Source organism: Aulonocara stuartgranti (assembly GCF_965226115.1).
Source record: "Aulonocara stuartgranti genome assembly, chromosome: 16".
Taxonomy (NCBI): domain Eukaryota; kingdom Metazoa; phylum Chordata; class Actinopteri; order Cichliformes; family Cichlidae; genus Aulonocara; species Aulonocara stuartgranti.
The window spans coordinates 29,301,792-29,322,932 of NC_138952.1; the positions used below are offsets into that span (position 1 = coordinate 29,301,792).

The window sequence follows — 21,141 nt, forward strand, 5'->3', positions numbered from 1 at the left end:
GCAGTAAATTATGGATTAAGGCAGCCACAAACTTTCAATATCTTGGATAAGAAAGACATTTTTCCAGAGGCAAGACACATGTAAAAGAGTCCCTGACAGTTTGCTAACATGGTCGATGTTCTTCCGCATGACCAGATTTGTGGATCTGACACCGTCGTCTCCCCAAGCTGCCATGAAGTATTAAACAAGTCTGGAGGATAGACTCAAGCCCAAAATGTCTCACACCAGAAAAAAAAAAATGTAGGTGAAAGAAATGAAGCTGAAGATGAGAGTGTCTGCGAGTGAATGTGTCCACAGAGAAGTATCATAAGAGGCCGCAGCAGAAGCCTCACGGTGTCGTCCGCATTCGGACCAGAAAGGACACCTCAAGGTTGAACCACCTCGCACTAAATTATTCACCAGTCAGGAAAAAAAAATACACATCTCCCCTTCACTCTGCTGTAAATATGCAAACACAACCCCGCCTCCTAACAAACTAACTGATAGACAACTCTGGATTACATCATAAGGAAACACTGTTAATTCATTTAGCGAGGCAAAAAAAAATCTATATTCTCTGTGACAGTAACTAACACAACACACATTCCCTGCCACACACTACAACACAACCAACAGCAAAGAACTTATACTCATCATCATTAAATTATTTACCTCATCTTTTGACTTTGAACTCAGCTAAAACCTTTGTTTTGCGTTCCTTGACATGATAAACACATTGCTCATTTCTGTGTTAAAGTGTGCTTACATTTCGTAAGCACACATTTAGTATATGTGTTGCTGCGGACTGAAAGGTTCCGTTTGCATCAAGTTTTGATCGTTATAAAACAATCAGAACTTGATTGTTTTATAACAAAGAGTCTCATCAACTTAAATTTATGGCTCAGCTATACTTGAGTAAAAGTAAGTTAAATGTCCATTCAAGAAAACCCCCTTACAAACAGGAAATATCAGTGGTTACCTTATTTATTTTATTATTATTATTATTATTTTGCATTTGGCAATCCATTGCAAGTAGTTGCCACAATCGCTTTTGATTGCAAGCCAGTTCCAGGAGACATGTTGCCTAGTTATTCAAAATTCAAAATAATTTAAAATAAAAAGTAATAGAAAAATGATTGTAGAAAATAAAATAAGCAACCATTCATACTATTTAATTCTAACCTGATCTGTATTATGGTCCTCCTTTCTATCATGAAACCCTGCTTTTGTCACAGCACGCGGTCCCACTAACAGAACCTTCTCCTTCACGGCTGCTGCAGTGCTGACACGTCCGAGAACCTGTAACTTTCCATTTCAATAAGCCCGGGGCAAAATGAGCAAGCTGCCCGGCATCGATCTGTTTTTCCTCAGGTTTTATGGAGGGCAGGAGGGAGGAGGACATGTCAGATTTTCCCTCAGCTGGATGGCAGGCAGCGGCTGGTCTAGACATGAAATCACCAACCGCACGATGAGACACCGAGACAGAGAGACTGGAGGTGCACATTCCCTGCTACGCCAGGTTTTTAAAGTATAGCAGCAACATTGTTGTGTGCAGTCTTCACGCATTAGAACAATCGAACCACAGAGTGCTACACAAGCCCGTGTCACTTCTTTGCCCGTCTACGTCGGGCCATCTGGAGTACTGTGGGTAACGGTTTTTGTGAAGACATCAGCACGCTGCAGCTAACGAAGCTTAAGTAAGCAGATAAAACAAGCAAAACTGAGGAAACCACCCAGCACATGACAACAGATGAGCTCTGTTCCTCTGGGTTTATAACATATACACACATATGCAGGGCCTCACACGCATGTCTCTGTACTGGACCCACAAAAAGGAAACAATATCAGTTGGCCCTGACTCCAACTTCGACATCACTGTGCACAATCCCAGCATTTTTCAGGGTTTATTTTTATGTGACCTAGCACACCAATATTTGTCCTTCTGATGATTTTGTCCCCTGTTCCTGCCACAACAAGCCACCGCTGCCTTTCCCTGCACTCTCCTCCAATTGTGTTTTTCTCACTTCTCTTTCTGTTTTTCTGCCCCTCTCTTCTTTTTCTCTCTCTTTCTCGCCTCCTTCCCCACCAGTCACTGTGATGAAGTGGCCAGTGAGTAGCCGTCTCTGTCGGTAATCACCACGGTAACTCATGGCAGCGCTGCGGCGCCGGCAACACGCCATCCATCACCGCCTCCACTGCTGCAGGAAACTGATATATCAAGATGTAAATTCTGGCCTTGCTGCTGCTCCCAGAACTTGGATGTCTCCACAGAGGAGGGGGCGGAAACAAGGAGAAGATGATGGTGGAGAGGGGTAAGGTGAAAAGAGGAATACATGAAAGATGAGATAGCATGCACGGAGACTGTGGGGGGTGGGGGGTAAATATATAATGCTGAGGAGAAAAAGAGGGGTGGATAACAGGATAGAGGATGTGTGGAGCAGAGGAGAAAGGTAAGAAGAAGGCAGGGACATAAAAGAAAAAGAAAAGAGTAATGAGGGGATATACTGCAGCAGAGGAGATATGAATAGGTGGGGGGGAAAAGAGGACAAAGCAACTATGGAATGAGGAACATAGAGTAGGGAAGCTGATGAAAGGGAGGAAGGGAGGAGAAGAAAAGGAGAATGAAGAAGCAGAGGGAGGAGAACGATGAATGCATGATGACGGCGACAGTGTTAATCCATCCTGATGCATCCTTATTGCTCTGTCACAGCCTGCAGTTACCACACGAACACACACGAACACAAGGGTTGCAACATTTGAGCCCTGCATATAATGCATGTGAACGTGTTTAATGCAGTGGGTGATGGAAAAAATTAAAAGAGAGAAAGAGTAGTGTAGCCTCAAGAATCCATGGGGAGAAATCTGTAAGAGCAAAGATGGCAGTAAGAGCAGAACTTCCAGGGCAGAGGTGGGGGGGCTTTTTACCAACTTATTTTTAGACCAAATGAGAAGGATTTAAAATCGCTGTCTGTTGGTGGGCTGTGTGGACAGGTTTGCATCCATAGTGAAATGATACAAAGTATTCCAGTCACATTACTGACACAAAGGTTTGTGAGTAAAACAGGAAAATGTGATTGAAGTAGTGAAAATAAAAATGCAGACAAACATCAGCTTTGAGTGTCAGCGAGCCAGAGGATGAAAAAGCGAAAAACCTAGCTAAAAAACTACATCCAGCTAATGTTCCAAGAGAACTAATGACTGCGACACAGAAGGTTACCTTGCTGGTATGAATGTACACTTTGGATTGACAACAAATTTTCAACTTGTGGTGCCTAAAATCTTATGAGTCACACTTCTGACTTGGGAGTGAGAACGTGTTGACTTGTGACACTTGTTGTGTTTGAGTGCCAACCAGTGGTATTTTAACACAATTGAGAAGAGAAGTAGTTTGATTCACATCTGCCTAGAGACGTGCTGGTGACTGGCAACTGGACTTATTATAGTTGTGTAATTTTTTAAAATAATTTTTTATTTCATTTTGCCTTTTATTTTTAATTCAGTATACTTGCAGTTAGTTTCCAGAGCTGATTTTGTTTTCGGTTTAGTTTTTATTGTTTGAAGATGTTTAGTTTTTAATATGAGCTCATCTACTCTTAATGCAGCCGATCACATCGACCGTGTAATTTTCCTCGATGAATTTGTGTAATTTATTTTTTCAAACCATTTTTTTAAGATTTTTCAGATGCAAACAAACAGATGTGACTAATCAGAGCACTGCGTTTGGCGACAGGTTTACTTGTAGCTCAAAACACACAACAATACTAAAAATAAAAATCATAAAACAATACTATTTTACCTCTGACACACATCTAGACGTTGCTCCGGGTCAATCGGCTCTATGAAATGATTTCTCTGCCTCTTCAGATGTGGTCCCAACTCTGCCAACAGGAGTTCAAACTGCCCCACTGTCCTCCTGAAATATGTATTAAAAGCGCTTGTGATGCAGCTTCAGCTCCTGGATCAAACCGTGAGACTCTCCCTGCTGCTGCCAGAATCTCAGTTGCTTCCTTTTCTTGATTAGAAACATCAGGACCAGCTCATCATGTTGAGTTTATTATTTTTATAGCGTGTTTTCAGCAAAAATGACGTGGTCTTGGTGTGTAATGACCTTTAGTTTAATTTTTAATAGGTTTAGTCTTTTTAAATGATTATTTTCTGTGTTTTATATTGTAGGCCATATATCCAAGGCAAGATTTGGAAAAATACTGTAATGACCTGGCTGGGGTTGTTAGCCAGGTGCATTCTGGGTATTGTGTTGTCTCTGTGTTTTCTATCGTTCTGCTAGTTCATATGTGTTTGATTTGCATGTTGTGTTAGTGTTATGTTAATGTAAGCCACAGTGAAGTTGATGTGTGTTCTGTGGAGGGGGGTGAATTGGCATGGTTGGCTGACACCGCGACTCTGTGTGGTGGGAGCGTGATAGGGGTTCGGTGTCAGCAGTGTTACGTTGTTGTTGAAAAAGATGGTGAATAAATGCCTGTGGTGAACTACTACTGTCTCCTGCTGGATTATTCGGGGATTACCAGTCTGCTGCTGAGACGCTCGGGGTCATGCGGTGTACGAGGCACGAGCGCTCTCCATTCATTGCGAAGTTTAGCGATAGCTGCTAGCGCCCCGCTAGCCGTTTAGCTAGTGAGCAGTTTAGCCAGTCAGCTCCCCAAACCCACAGTCGTTACAATATGTAAAGGTATTCCAGCAAAGACACACAGCTTTTGAAAAGCAGAGACTTACTATTTTATAAAGATGCAATGTCTGAAAGAACACAAATTTTGCCACACTAACACGTACACAGTGTTGGGGAGTAACGGAATACATGTAGAGCCGTTACGTATTTAAAATACAAAATATGAGTAACTGTATTCCGTTACAGTTACCGTTTAAAAAGGTGGTATTCAGAATACAGTTACTTTGTTGAAATAAATGGATTACACGGCGGTACTTTCCTGTTTCATTTTGTCGCGGGTCAGGACTGTTTCGGTTTTGTTTGACAGCTATGCTCTTTGTTCCAGGCGGCAGCGTTACAGTTGCCATGGTTACAGGGCGACGCTCTCTCTCTCTCTCTGCGACTGTGTGTTTCCTGGGTGAGAGAGCGCCTTTTCGTTGTTGTTGTTGTTGTTGTGCTAAGCTAACAGGCAGAATGCTACAAGCATAGCTCTAAAGAATGTAGCATCATGGGCAGTGTAGTCCGTGTTGCAGGGAGAATGGACTGCCATACACATTATGGGTCAATGAGCGCGAGGAGGGAGAGAGAAAAAGGGGAGTGGAAAGGTACGAGTTGTCATCGAGGAAAAACGGGAGCTGGAAGCATGTAAATATAATAATAACCACTTCAGCCAAGAAGAGTGCCTGACGAGCCCAGTTGTAAGTAAGCTATTAAGACTCGACTGTACACCGTGTTCGTGTTTTCCTCCGAAAACAATAAGTTCCGTTGGAGCAGTCTTTCAACGCCTCTCTCTGTCTCTCGCAAGAAAAGTTGACCCAGACAACAAAGTAAAGCTATTTTTCGACTACGAGCCGACAGGGACCCCGCCGTATTAGTCAGAGGTCCCTTTACTACAGTTCGGAGTCGCGGACCTTCAGTAACAGTAATAAATCACACAGCAATAGTACTACATTCACGTTGTTGTAAAAAGCATGATAATATATTAAGTAATCCAAAGTATTCAGAATACGTTACTGTCATTGAGTAACGTAACGGAATACGTTACAGAATACATTTTGGGGCATGTATTCTGTATTCTGTAATGGAATACATTTTAAAAGTAACCTTCCCAACACTGCACGTACAGTCGTACTAAGGCTAATTGCTCTATACTTTTATTAGATTTTTGTTAGATTTCAAAGTTCAAAGTTAATTTTTTTTAAGTCTAATTTGTATTTTTAATCAGCTACAATGTTTTTTCACATCTAATTTTAGTTTGTAGTTTAGTTTTAGTTACCTATAATAACCTTGCTTGCAAATACCAGTCTGGTGTTCCGCAGCTACGTCTTTGCAAGTGGTGTCTGGCAGTCACCCACAGTGTTGGTCAAGTTACTTAAGTTGGATTACTTACTTCTCCAAGAAAGTAATCCCATTACTTTACTGATTACTTATTTTACAAAAGTAATTAGTCACTTTTTAAAAACATGATACACAACCTTAATACGTAATAAAGCAAAAGACCTTTCAGCCCAATTCTACTTTTTTCTCCATCACATAAAACTGAATCAAATGAAAAACTCTCTTTTTAAAATTGTTTTATTAGTTTTAATCTTTTAACTTTATGCACATTGCATCAAGCAAAAACTGTCAAACAGTGGTTGACTAGAAGAAATTTGTTTAACATATTCCAGCACATAAAATATAAAATCATGTTTTGTCTTTAAACTCGCTCTTTCAACTAGATGCAAGTCAAACACAGCAAAAAATGTGGACTGGTGCCAGCTGAACTACCTCCAGATAAACACTAGTAAAACCAAGGACCTGGTGGTAGACTTCCGCAGGCACAAACATCCTCCACTGCAACCACTGAACATCCAAGGTATGGACGTCAAGGCTGTGGACAGCTACAGGTGGACTGGACTCATAATTCAGAAGCCCTCTGCAGGAAAGGACAGAGCAGGCTGTACCTGCTGTGGAGACTCAGGTCTTTTGGAGTGAAGGGCCCAATCCTGAAGAACTTCTATGACTCTGTGGTGGCCTCAGCCATCTTTTACGGTGTGGTCTGCTGGGGCGGCAACATCTCTGCCGGGGACAGGAAGAGACTGAACAGGCTGATCCGGAGGGCCAGCTCTGTTCTAGGATGCCCTCTGGACCCAGTGGAGGTGGTGAGTGACAGGAGAACGGCGGCTAAGCTGTCATCCCTGTTGGACAACATCTCCCACCCCATGCAGGAGACTCTGACAGCACTGAGCAGCTCCTTTCGCAGGTCTTTCCTCCCCACTGTTGTCAGACTCCACAACAAAGACTTTTGCAGCTGATCAAACCCACACATGTGCAATAAGACTGCTATATGTGCAACTCTTTTTCTGACAAAGTTGTACTTGTATTTTCTTACTCAGTTGTATATAGCCTTTGTATTCTATTTTATTCTATTGTATATATTATTCTGTTTTATTCTATTGTATATAGTATTTTATTTTATTTTATTGCATTCCAGTGTTTTCTAATTTCTGCTACATAACTTTGCACTTTTGCTGTAATGAAACAAATTTCCCACCTGTGGGACTAATAAAGGTCATCTTATCTTATCTTATCTTATCTTATCTTATCTTATCTTAAGACTATTTTCACCTGTTTAGCAGGAGTGGGGCTAGTGCTAGTTTGCCTAGTGCTGCAACGGTCATGTCAGTGGGGGGATCCGGAGGTTTCTCAGTGAATTTCACATTCCCGTGGCAGCATGCTAGGTGCTTCTCAAGATTTGAAGTTAAATTTTTCACTGTAGAAAGAAGTTTTCTTCCCATGCAGAGTGTACAGCACACGGTAATGTTTTTGTCACTTTTTACAGAATCAAACTCAAAGTAATGTAAGTACTTCCAACTTTTAAACGCTGCATGGTCATACTCTCTCCCGCACTCCATATTATGCATTGTTGATCTGCACACGTCTGTTGCTGCCACAGACGTCGCACGCTCGTACATAAATGTCATGAGACACTCTCACAATCAAAATCATGGTTTAGTAACGTAGCATGCTTACGGGAAAGTAACAGTTATCTAATTAGTTTTTTGCAGTAGTAATCCTTTACTTTACTTGACAAAAGTAATCAAATCTCTGGTTGCCAAACTGGTGACAAGCACAAACATTTTCTGGAAACGCTGCCACTGTGGCCACAGCTACAGAAAAGAAAGGGAAGTCAGCAGAAACGGAAAATCTTCAGCTGGAAAACTACCTGGAGGTGCCTCATCTGTCTCAGCCGCAGAACAGCAGAGCAGCACCTGCTTTGTGCAACACCCACTATTACAGCACTGTGATTAGTAATATTACTGTGCTGAGTGATTTGGGTTTGATAGGTGTTACTTTATGAGTGCTTTCAAGAGCTGCATGCAAGGTAATGTAACTCTAAAATTAGGTTAACAAGTCAAATTTTAAGTCAAATGTAACAACATAAACAAAAAAGCTGTTTTAATTCCGTGAAGAATTTGCTGTTTGTTTCACACACTATATGATGGAGTGTGATTTTTATGCATTCATATCTATCAAGTATTGCCAAAAAGAGACAAAAAACATGCACAGTCTGCATGTGTCCTCCCATGGCGTCAGCTAAATCTACATTTGACTTTTGAGCTGATGGGGAATCCTTCTAAAGCAGATGAAGCTAATGATATGAATCATATCAATGCCACATATTCCAGACAGATTTCCAGTGTTTACGATAAGATTACTACAAGCTCCTGCTTGGGTCGGTGGGTAAAAGACTGTGTGCACAATGAAAGTTTAAAAAAATCACATGATCCTAAAATTCAGCACATCTCCATCTTCTCCATCTGCTGTAGTGAAACATTCTCATTAAGAACTACACACTGAGTACAGCAGAGAGAGAAAGAGAGAGCAAGAAAGCAGAGGAAAAACCAGCCATTTCACTCCTCCTCAGGTCATCATTACAGCGCATCAGGACAGCTGCTACCATGGAAACCTCCAGAGAGCAGAGCGTAGAAATACTTGTTGGTCGCAAAAATCAAAAGCCAAACTGTCTGCATCTAGGCAGTTTGTTTCAGACTCTATTTATTTATTTATTTTTACCAACTTTAACTTATTTTTAATTTCTAATCTTTCCTTTCTGTAACAGGGGGGAAAGTCTCAGAGGTGCTGTTGATGTCATTAGCTCCATAGATAGATGGATCCACAAGCTAGACACATTGGAGCTCTTTCGGATGAAGGGAAAACTGATTTTGTGAGTTTTCCTCTCATTTGTTGCCCTTCTCGCATCCTTATACTTGTACTGTCTGTATTTTCAGTCCTGTGATATTAAGTTGAAGTCTATATTGTTTTCTGTTTACAACTATCATGTGTTAGATGGCTCACCTGATGCTTTGATATGATGATGATCTGATCTGATAGAGTGCGTCATTTTTAATGTTTTAAAGCTTATCTGTTTGGTTTTGTTAAGGGTTATAATTAGGGACATGGCTGCAATGATTAACAGGTGTGTTAACACATGTAGATGTAGCTACCATATTTTCCGCACTATAAGGCGCACTTACATCCTTTAATTTTCTCAAAAATCAACAGTGCGCCTTATGCATGAATTCTGGTTGTGCTTACTGACCTCGAACTGATTTTTTGTGACACATGGCGCTCAGAAATCTGTCAAAAAATGTTTTAGTACGTCTTTGGAAAGCTACAAAGCTGCACTGCTTGATGGATTGTCAGAGCATTATGGCTACTGTAGTCAGGAGCCTCACTGATTAATCTGGGTCCTAAACTCCGTCCACTTCAGGTCCCAAAGTCAAACGAACACAGCAGCATCACTGAGAGTTAAAAACTGTCTAAATTCTTTCATCTTTAATAAAATGATCAGTGTTGCTGCTCTTCCAGGTGTAACAAGTTTAACGTCCAGGCATCCATGAAAATAGAATTTATTAAATTTAACAGAATTAGAAGTTAGCAGGAAGTTAGCTCGCTAGTTTCCACCTAAACATGATATAGCATGTTCTGACTGAGAGATTTCTGAAAAAATTAAAACGTACAGCTTTGCTATCACTTCCAACATCAATGAAGACAGAAAACTAAACAGCAGTGACTTTTGTAGGGTTACTGAAGTTGGGCTAGCTGGTATATAATGATTTGCTACGCGATCGCTAGCGACACAGCTATGTTAGCATAACATAAACACAGTGAAGTTGGAAGATGAATGCTAACTTTTTTCTACTCGTTAATGGGAGGGTTCCCGATGGTTAGGGACAAACGCGATCACAACGCAGGATGCTGTAAACAAACCAAACTTCATCCACAATACGAGGTTAGTCGAGGTTAGTATTAATTACTGCAACAACATGGGACTAGGAGCAGCTGCAAGAGAATTCATCGTTAATGAATCAATGGTACAGAAGTGGAGGAAGCAAGAAGAATGAGTTGAGTAAAGTTTGACTTATCTGACTGTCTGTTTTGCTTTATGTGCCTTATAATCCTGTGCACCTTATGTACGGTAACACTTTGGATAATTGAAGTGACTAAATTTGACCTCTACACCATGCTTGTGCTTTTGGTCCCTTTTAGTAGAATTTTTAATTGAGTTTTCTGAGCCCAAGAATCACAAGATGTAGTTTATACATTTCAAACTTTAAAGGGCTGTGTCCCTCTGAAAGTCTTGCAGGATGTTGGTGTTCTGGCAACTGTAAACATACGTATCAAGCCAAATCCCACCTTAGATTCATTCATTCATAAATTGTCTGAAATCCTGTTCAGTTATCCAATGACAAATGTCTGACTATATGTTATGTTGTATCTTTTCCACTGCGCGGCTCTGATGAAGACACAGTTGTAGTGACGCACATTGAAAGGCTGTAAGCAGTGTGTGCTCCAGTCCCGTCTGTCCTTTCGGACAATTATCTCAATTTGAATTATATAATGTGATTTGGTATTTAGTTGGATATGTAAACTGTAGTTTAGGTAAAATAAAAGCAGATCAGAGGTTCTACAATTCAGAAAGCTCATCTTGCATCTTGCTTTGTGTGGTTTTTGTTTTTTAAATCCAGGCTTGATTGGATATAAAAAGATCAGGATTCATGATAATCATTTATCAGTAGATGTTCATTTTAACAGTCAACCATTCCCAGTTAAATTTGGCATCAAGAATTCAAACTGATCAGTGTAAGCAGGGTTTTGATTCAGAAGGTTCACTCCTCACAAGATTACCACATAGAAAGTAATGTGACCGTTGACTCTAGAATGCTCCTGATGTTTTAGGGGAGCAAGAAACATTTCAATAACTTACTACATATGAATTCAGAAAGAAATATTGTAACTGAAACTAAGGCTGACAGTTTAAATTCATACCATTTACAATCTGTGCTGAAAAATTCCACTTTGCGTCCAGAAAAGGACAGGACTTTGAATTTTACTGCAATATTGACTAAGAAGTTAGCTAAGTTAATCAATAAAAATAGAAAACAACTGTGACCAGTGCTGCACTGATCAGATACTCATGAAATACTCAGAAAGTAGAGGCATTCTTCAGCACACAGGGCAAAATGACCAACAAAGGTTATCTGGAGTCTTATCTTACACTTCAGTCACAGCAAATCCAGGGACTAACTAAATTAAGCTAAACACTATACCGATATTTCAGCAATTCATTAAAGGGCATCAAATAAAAACAGTTATTATCTTAGCTTCTGTCGTCCTGCACTGTTGTTTTTTGTTAACCGAACACAATCCTGCTCATAAAAAGTTGTCTGTGTCCAGGGATCCAAATTCAATACAAAATAAGGAAAAGAGTTGCCTCATGCCACAAATCTCATAGACTTGAAAATTAAACTACTAGGCATTCAAATCCAGACTACAGAGAACCAAAAAGTGAGGAAGCTTTCATTTACACTACTAAGGTCATCTTCAAATACTCATTATCGCAGATCTCAGATCAGCCAATCACATGAAAGCAATTTAATACATTTAGGCATGAGGATATGCTGAGGCTTAAACCAAGAATCAAAAAGGGGAAGAAAAGTGATTCGAGTGCCAGCCCACATTTAAAGTCAGCTGTTTCATTTCCAGTACTCATCTGAGTATTTTAGAACCTGCTGATCTACTGGGATTTTCCCACACAACACCTCTAATGGTGTCGAAGTATGCACAAGAGCATCTCTGAACAAGCAACACACGCAGAACCAGATGGGCTACAGCAGTAGAAGATCACCCCAGGTGCCACTCCTGTAAGCTGAGATATCAGAAGATCAGAAAAAAATCTTGCCTGGTCTGATGAATCCTGATTTCTGTTGCAACATTCAGGTCAGAATTTGTGGTAAACACGATCAAAGCATGGATCCATGCAGGCTGCTGCTGCTGATGTAATGGTGTGGGTATTTTCTTGGTACACTTTAGTACCCTCAGTACTAACTGAGCATTGTTTAAACACCACAGTGTACGAGTATTATTGCTGACCATGTCCATCCCTATATGACCACGGTCTACCTATCGTCTGTCAATGTGCCACAAAGCTCAGATTATCCCTGCACTTGAATGGCCTCCACAGTCAACAGATCTCAATCCAATAGAGCATCTTTGGAATGGGAGATTCACATCATGGACGAGCATGTCAATGTGGACCATTTATAACTCTCTGAGGAATGTTTAGTGCACCTTCTTGCCTTGTCCATTAATGGCAGTAAGAACAAGAGACCTGTGTTGTAGTTCACAGTGACGTTATGCAGATTTACAAGATGACTGCAGTGGATTCCATCAACAATAAATCAGCATGCATGCACAACAAACTGTGCATCCTAATATGTGATAAAGCAGTTTTTTTGTAATTTAAACCAAACTAAACTTGAGAATAATCTAAGGCACGTAAAATGTGAAAGTGACCTTAGCTGCACAGTAACAAAGAGCAGCTGCAGAGATTTGTCTGGATCACCACCTGAGGGACAGTTTTCCAAAACACATTATCAACACAGCTTGACGTGGCGAAAAATCAGGCTGGTTCTGCATCAACTCTTTAGCCATTTTTTTGTGGAAACAAACAGAAAGAAAGAAAATATGGCATGTCAAAGTGATTGGACAGGGTCTATTCATCATACACCTGCAAAACCAAGACGAAAAGACAGGAAAGATAAACTTCTGACTCACTGTTGTGCTGCAGCTGCTCACGTCTGATGGCCCCTGTGGAGACAAAGACAGAATTCCTCATTAGTTTTATTGGTCCTGTGTTTAGGTTTTACCACTGTCCTAATGAATTAAATGTGCTGAGATCTCGTCAGGTTTCAGCCATGACATCATCTCAACAATCCCCCGAAGCAAGGCAGTGCCTGTCTGAATGTTAATGTGTGTGTATGATGGATTCAAGACTCGCAGAGGTGAGCAGCTAATAAAACCGCTGCACAATTTACTGCACGAAGGCGCAAGAGTTCTGTGCACATACACACGCATACGCCGAGCACCAGCTGGGCTTTGCTGACCTTTCTAAAGAAAGGCTAAGCTTTAGAAGCCCACAGAGAAACAAAAGCAGGAAAACTGTGTCGAAAGAAACAGCGCAAAGCTGATCGGATCTTGATGACAGATTGTGCAGCCCGCAGACAAAAGGTCACTTCAGCTAAATCATCTCACTAACAAAAAGGAATTGGCCAGTAACAAAGAGCAATGAATGACATCAAACAGGATTTATTTTTATCATAAAGTGTAACAGGCTTGTAAAGTGTACTAACTGACGATGGGGAAACCACACTGCCTGCTGCTAAATTATACAGAATCATTATTCAGTGTAAAAGACAAAGGATGTGTAAAATCACAGTTTAATACTGTAATTTTAAACTGACGTCTAACTTCAGCTGTCTAAACTATCCAAAGGTATTCCCCAAAGACTCACTTTACTAAAGAAGAATAAAAGCTCCTCATATTGATGCAGAGATGAAAGAAGTACCAGTAAAAATACTTATACTACTAATTATTATCATTCAATGAAAGCCACTATGTTTTCGCTGCCACTGTGTGGATAAGTGAGGTGTGTCTTTTTCAGGTGAATTATTATTTTTAAGAGATTTTCAGCCATTCCTTCAGCTTTTGGAAGGCCAGCGTTTTTCCCAGATACTTTTTTAAGATCCTCTGGCTTCAAGTTTGGAAATTTGTCTGGGAGACCTACTTGCTCATTTATATCAGCAGGGTCCAGGCAGCTGAGGTAACTAGATCAGATTCCCTCATCAGTCCCAACTTCTCCACCAATGCTAAGCACTGGCCATTTGATTTATTGTTTTGTTGTGATTTAATTCAGTGCAAAAAGAAACACCAGGAGTTGCAGTTAAATCTTCATTAGCAACGCTGTTGCCATCACATTCCTTCAATATCAAAGACAAGGGTGCTTTCCACTAAACCTGACAACCAGGTGCAGCATCATCCTGTTACTGTGACAATAAAGCTAATTAAACTTGCATTATTGTAACAGTGACAACAACATCATCCCATATGCCAAAAAAACAACTGTCATTGTCACACATCTACAGTTGGTAGATTAAAACAAAGAAACAATATTTTAAAGTCAGTTTTAGCAGAAAAACATTTCTTTAAAAAAAAGAACAACATTTGCAGGCATAAGGCTATTAAGATGGGCCTATGATAGCAGCTAAGAGCAGATTTTATCTTTACACTTTCTCTCTCACTGCTTTCAATTGTAATATGTATAAAAGGCTCCACTCCCTTGAAATGCTGAATACATCCTCTTGCTTCAGCTCCATGTTTACTGCTTCAGTATGTAGCTGGTTATTTATCATCTCTTTAGCAGTGTAATCATGCAAAGCTACGATCAAACAAACAAACAACTATCAGTTAGGTATCATCTAAAATGTAAAAAGAAATATGACATGATGTAAAGTGCTGAGATGTTCTGTTACTAGCTGAATGGGAAAAGTGTAGGTACGTTGTTTTTAAAGACAATAAAGCATTAAATGTGTTGCTGGGTGATGGTTGTAGCACAGTCTGTAAACAGAAAGTGAGCGATCGCTGTTTAATGTTCAGCCAAGTGAAGAGTACAGCGCGTGAGTGCCAGAGCAGGCCATATGGCAAAGACACTCCCACGCCAAAGCAGTCTAGACTGGAATGAACCAGTCCATCTTCCAGCAGCTCCTGTCCACATACAGACACAATCATTATGGTTCTGTTTCACAGTGACCAGTTTAAAGTGAAAACTATTAAATTATTTTCAATATATATTTTTTTTCTTTCAGTTCTTTTACCCTCCAATTATTACAAGCAGTGAAAACAAAGCTCAACTGAACTGAAACTGGAACGCAGAAAATAAAGGTGTGGAAATGACATCACTTACCTTAGCTAAATTACTGGTAACACCCCTGAACAGCAGGTGTGCTGTTAACCTTTTCCCCCTCTCGCTCTGTCTTTGCTCTTGTTTCTCACTAAAGCTTTAATACTTTTATTTCTTTACTGCCGGTCCCCGATGTTTTATTTATCTCATTGTTTTCACTCCCTCATCACCTCAGCACCACCAAACTGACTGATATGCAAATAACGAATAAATCTGCATATCAATTAACAACATCATCTCCTCACCAAGCATTCTCATTGCATGTACGAAAAGGAGGGTGATGCATGTGGATCATATGAGGGATGTATTAGAAATTCGGGGGGGGGGGGGGGGGGTATTCATGTTCCTCAAACTATATTTTAGAAGCAGTAAAATGTCAAAATGTAAGAATTATTTATTTAGTTTTGTAATTATAGGATTAACAGCGACTTCAGCTATACAGCATTTTAAAATGGATTTAGTGCAATGTTGCAATATATAGTTTTAATGCCTAAATGTAGACACAGTGATACAGAAATGTGTCAGGTTAATATTTACAATAGCATAATGGTGTTGCAGGAATGCTTTGGTTTTGATTGCAGCTGTTCTGCAGATGAAGGTTTAAGCCCTTCTTCCAACTTTCCAAAGCTGTCCCATGGATGAGACTGAAGTTTTTTGTGTTTGACACCCCTGTGTGAAGATGTACTAACATTTTAAAAACTATTCTTTTAAAGGGGGACCTTTTCTGCTCATCTTCTAACTCCATATACTTATTCTTGGACTTTCTTTTTCAGGGTAGCTTTTCATAGTTTAAATTAGTAGTTATTTATCCAAAACTGGGCCTTAGTGGAGCACATTAGTTCCGTTACCAATTTCTTTGGCATCACACAGACTACAGAGTAGAATAAATCTCTTACAGCCTGAGCACTGCACCCAGAGTTAGTGCTTACACACCCACTGATCTCATCATTTGAACCTTGTTTCAGTTGGCCACGTTTTACGGGAGCATCCACCTTTTGTGTCTCATGTATTCTACGGTTTTCTACACCACATCTCTGCATGGTATGTTACTGTAAAGCTCAGCATTTACTTTGTTTTTTGAGTTTTTGTGGGCACCCAGTGCTAACTGTGACATGTGAATGCCTAACCTGCCTGACCCTTACCCAACCTAAAATCCAGTTATTATCCTTAAATCTCAAACAGCGTTTAAAGTTGTAGATCTCTACAAAACCATCGGACTCAACCAGTATGGAGGCTCCATGTGTTTGTGGGGTTTCAGGATCCCACAAAAACAAAAGAAAAAAAAAGAAAAACCAAAGCCTATAGAAAAGACACATTCACATGATTACACACTGAGCTGCACAAAAAGCTATATGAGTTGTTGCATCGGTCTTCATCTTCTCATTTGCAACCCTGCAGTGCAATTGATTCCTGTTGGCTTAGGTGTAATATAAATAGATACATCTGTGTGGAGGCTATAAATAGAAGAAGAGATGTTGACATCTATAATGCTGTGAACATTTTGCGGTACTATGTCTCACAGTGATTGGGAACATCACAGCAGTTTGACAGTTATGGCAAATACATATCTGATCTTGCAGCAAAATATTGACGTGTTTTGTTTTGGCACCGGTAGCTTTTGGTCAAGTGTAGAAAAAAACAATCCAGCGGTGGGAATGGACATCAAGGCTATTAAGGTGCTGAATAAATGCAGTGTATTTCTCACTGACCATGATCAGAGTTAGTGCTTACACGCCCACTGATCTCATCATTTAAACGTTATTTCATTTGGCCACGTTTTACAGGAGCATCCACCTTTTAAGTCTCATGTACACTGACCATTGGGTCAGTGTACATGAGACAACAGAGAAAGCACAATAGGTCCTCATTAAAGGATTAAAAGAACAAAATGTACTTATGTTATGAAAGAACCAAAAAAACAAAACAAAACCCTGAACTTTAAAATTGTCCATGCATCACAACAGGCAGTGAAACATATTATACTATCTAACTCTCATCCACTTATTCTATTTTCAAACTTGAGTGCAGTCTGGTTCATTTATAAAATGGTTAGCAGCAGCAGAAGATTTAAATCGGGCCAGTCTAGCAGTCCAAAACTTTGGCAATTACTGAATTTGAACTGCAGCAGACATTCGAAGCATTTAGCCAACTTCAAATACTGAACCTCATTCATAATTATAATACACTTCCCTTCTCAGTAGTGCAGAAAGACCAGCAAAATGTGAAATCAGACATGTTTATCTGGTAGGAATGAATTCATTCAGCCAAATGAGAAATCCAAGTAAGTGCCGGTCTTCCCTCTAAAGCAAACCTCCAGGTCTCTGCCGACCGACCTCTCTATTCATCACACACCACCGTAGTCGCACTGGCTGTTCTCTCCTGAAACAAAGCACAGCAACCATTTGTGTGTTTTGTGTGAGCTTCTGCTTTATGGCCCCTTTGCTTTGCCTTGATCAATCAAACAGGCGTGGTGAGCAGCAGGGTGAGCGGGGAGCGCTCTGTAGTGGAGGATGGGGCGATGTTCCCGCATCCCACCTATTGGCACAATCCGTGTTCCGGCAAGCCCTCGTATAAATCACTGTTAATGACACCAGAGAGAAGAGGAGGAAAAGGGAGCAGTTAGGCTAAATAATCTGCACAGTGCTCCTCAGGATGTTGCTTTTGGAGAGTTCATGAGAATTTCACCTGCCTATGGAGAGAGCGAGGAAAAGCAGCCAGACGGCAGTCTTTCCAGGCTCGTGTGGAGGCTCAACGTGGTTTTAATTTCTTTAATTGAGCCTTTATTAAACCATTGGAGCCCCACAAAGTCCATTTCCACCCACATGTTTCTCCAGTGGGTTTGGAAACTTTGACAAAATCCTGAAATATCACCACAAAAAAACAAAAGAAAAGAAAAGAAAATAAGCATGACAACAACACCATCTTCTCCCTTGGTGTTTACACAGGGGCGGTGGAATGAGTCCAGGGTACGTAAGGTATGTGACTGACAAAGTATTTCACATCATTGTTTGATTCTTTATTTTTCTGATGCACCAGCTGAATGTTTTGACCGCACTCTGCCACATGGAAGGATCACTCGCTTGAGCCTCTCAGTTGCAATTCCCTGTTTGTATTTTTCTTCATAACAGTGGTAACTTCATTACAGGAAGTACTTACAATAAGCTACTCCCAACATGGAGGCAGAATGCGTCACGAATATAGAATATATAATACAAAACTCCGACCTCTTTCTCACTTCATGCACATGTAAATGTTGCATCTTTTTACTCTAAACAGATGTCAGCTGCATGGAGCATGATCAAACTTTTCATTTAGTAGCTACAACTGCATGTTAATTAGCTACAGCTCATCTAATCTGTCATTTTAAACAGTGACAGCAGGCAAAAGACAAGAAGAAAACACATTTTTTTATCACTCTTCATAATCAAACACAGCGAGAGGAGAAAAGAGGAGAGGGGGATTCGTTGACATCTGTGAGCGTGTATGTTGCAGACTGGAAGCTGGCTATAAGAAGTTATGATATATGTCTATAGGCTCATATCTTTCTCTTTAATGACTAAATGAAACTGCAGGCTGAATACAAAGTATTCAAAAAAAAACTTGTATTTAAGAGAAACGGAGGGGCCCCGTTTATGTTGTGGGCACCAGTGGAAAATGGCTGGATTTTCCTCAAGTATGAGGACAGGCACAGTGTGTGATTTGATGTGATGTGCAACGAGAGGCTGGTTTGCTTTGTAAGTGGCAATTCAAATGCCCTGCTACTCTCACTTTACTGCTGACACAGTGGCTGGATGGCTGGTTCCAAATAATATGGAAATGGCTTGAAATAACAGTTTGGGAAACTTGCGGTCTCTAGTGACTGACCGGTTATGGCAATGCGAGAAACTGATGGAGATTTCAATGTGAATATAGCATGACGCATTGATTGTTACAAGGGTCAGACTATGACAGAGCCCATTAGACAAAGTAGAAAAAAGAAAGAAAAGAAAAAAAAGTCAAAGACCCCACACTGCTAGTCAAAGCAGTGACCTATAGAATAAAAGGATCTGGTGGCTCTGATGTGTAAGGCATTATTGTGCCTGTTGTTTGGGTTCTTCCCTTCAGAAGGAAGGGTCACTGCAAATCAATACAAACATGCTCTGAGTGGTCACCACTTTCCTATGATTCAGGAGGTCTCACAAAATTGCCTGATGTATCTGACGTCATTTATATACTACGAGCTTTTACAGTTTCCAGATCTCAACCTCATTGAAGCCTATGGGAAATTTAGGACTGACATCTTAGACAACTCACTACACATTATGCTCTTTCCCTCGAGTACAGTAAATTTAAGTACCAGTGATGACAATGGATTGGAATGGGATGCAGCTGACTGGAGTATATTCATCAATTTTTCCTACAATACATCTCTGCATGGTATTTTACTGTAAAGCTTGATGCCCAAATATTCTCAAAAGGAAACATCATCTACAAATGTAAAAATCATCTGATGGCCAGTTAAAGTCTGTACTTTCTTCTAAAAGAAGACTAAAAACATATCTCTCCTTCAGTGTGCATGAATCCTTTAGGTTAATCCACCTGGCTGCTCAAACACAGAGCTGTAGGACAAGAAACAAACATGAGTGCACAGCACTTACTTTGGGTTTTTTTAGAGTTTTTGTGGGCACCCAGCACTGTCTGTGAAACGTGAATGCCTAACCTGCCTGACCCTTACCCAACCTAAAATCCAGTTATTATCCTTAAATCTCAAACAGTGTTTAAAATTGTAGCTCTCTACAAAGCCATCAGACCCAACCAGTATGGGGGCTCCATGTTATTGTGAGGTTTTAGGATCCCACAAATACAAAAAAAACAACAACAAAAAAAACCCAAGCCTATAGAAAAGACACATTCACATGATTACACACTGAGCTGCACAAAGACCTATATGAGTTGTTGCATCAGTCTTCATCTTCTCATTTGCAACCCTGCAGTGCAATTGATTCCTGTTGGCTTAGGTGTAATATAAATAGATACATCTGTGTGGAGGCTATAAAAAGAAGAAGAGATGTTGACATCTATAATGCTGTGAACACTTGGGGCACTATGTCTCACAGTGATTGGGAACATCACAGCAGTTTGACAGTTATGGAAAATACATATCTGATTTTGCAGCAAAAATATTGACGTGTTTTGTTTTGGCACCAGTAGCTTTTGGTCAAGTGTAGAAAAAAAAACAATAAAGTGATGTGAATGGACAACAAGGCTATTAAGGTGCTGAATAAAGGCAGTCCATTTATCATTTACTATGGCCATCTGCTTTAATCTGTGTCATGAATAATGGGAAGAGATGGAGTCTGTTATCTTTCAGCAATAAACACATTTTACCACTGAGTCACATGTGAGGCTGCAGAGGATACTAAATCACTTCTACAGAACACCTCGGACCTCTAAATTCAGACTGATCGTTGATACAGCTGTGTGCCTGTCATCAGCAGTGAAGATCAGATAAAAGGCAAGGATATCTATCTTGATGCATGCTCAGTCATCCAGGTAAGTAAATCCCAAAAGGCTGATTCAACAAAACAAATCAACCTTTTGGTAAGGATATCTAATTTAACTCAAGTCTTCAGTGGACAGAACTCAGATGCAAGGAGAAGAGACAAGTGAAGGAAATAGGGACACAATTAAGGGAATTGGTTGTACACCATGATTTTGCAATTAGGGCTCTGTGGGGGCCCAACCATCTGTTACAGGACTCAGTTTTATGACACTGGCTGTGGGCTGACTGTACCGCTGCAAAAGTGATTTTGGGATGATCAGATGGTATTGATAACAGACAAGAAAACAAACACTTAAAAATGCCTAAAAGACACAGCACATTTTGTTCTGCACTGTGTCTCTTCATAAATCGTGTTAAATTATAACTCGTCGCTAGTGTGAGAATGTGTTTCTGCGCCTCATGTTTGCTGCCGAAAACCGACTTTAAACACGACCAATTACAGCACCCTCCTGCATGCCCACATGCATTAATCATATAGACAAGTAAAGAAAAATATCACCTTTTGATGTTCATTTCAAATTGAATTCTGAAATAAGCCATCATGCAGTTATTACTCTCCGTGAGACACAGCTGATTATCCCTGTGTGCTCAAATGGAAATATTCCTGAATGAGAACAAAGAGATTTCACGGCAGCTCCATCACAACCCCCTCACCAACACACACACACACAC

The 21,141-nt window shown here is 40.2% G+C and overlaps 1 protein-coding gene across 4 annotated transcripts in view; it reads right to left on the minus strand.

Annotated features, from left to right (window-relative positions):
• The window catches only part of enox1 (ecto-NOX disulfide-thiol exchanger 1), a 304,893-nt gene that overhangs the window by 94,554 nt on the left and 189,198 nt on the right, over nucleotides 1-21,141 (minus strand). For all 4 annotated transcript variants that reach the window (XM_082508523.1, XM_082508521.1, XM_082508524.1 and 1 more), the window contains exon 2: nucleotides 12,746-12,778. The gene's annotated coding sequence lies outside the window, so the exon portion shown is untranslated. The remainder of the gene's footprint in view (nucleotides 1-12,745; nucleotides 12,779-21,141) is intronic.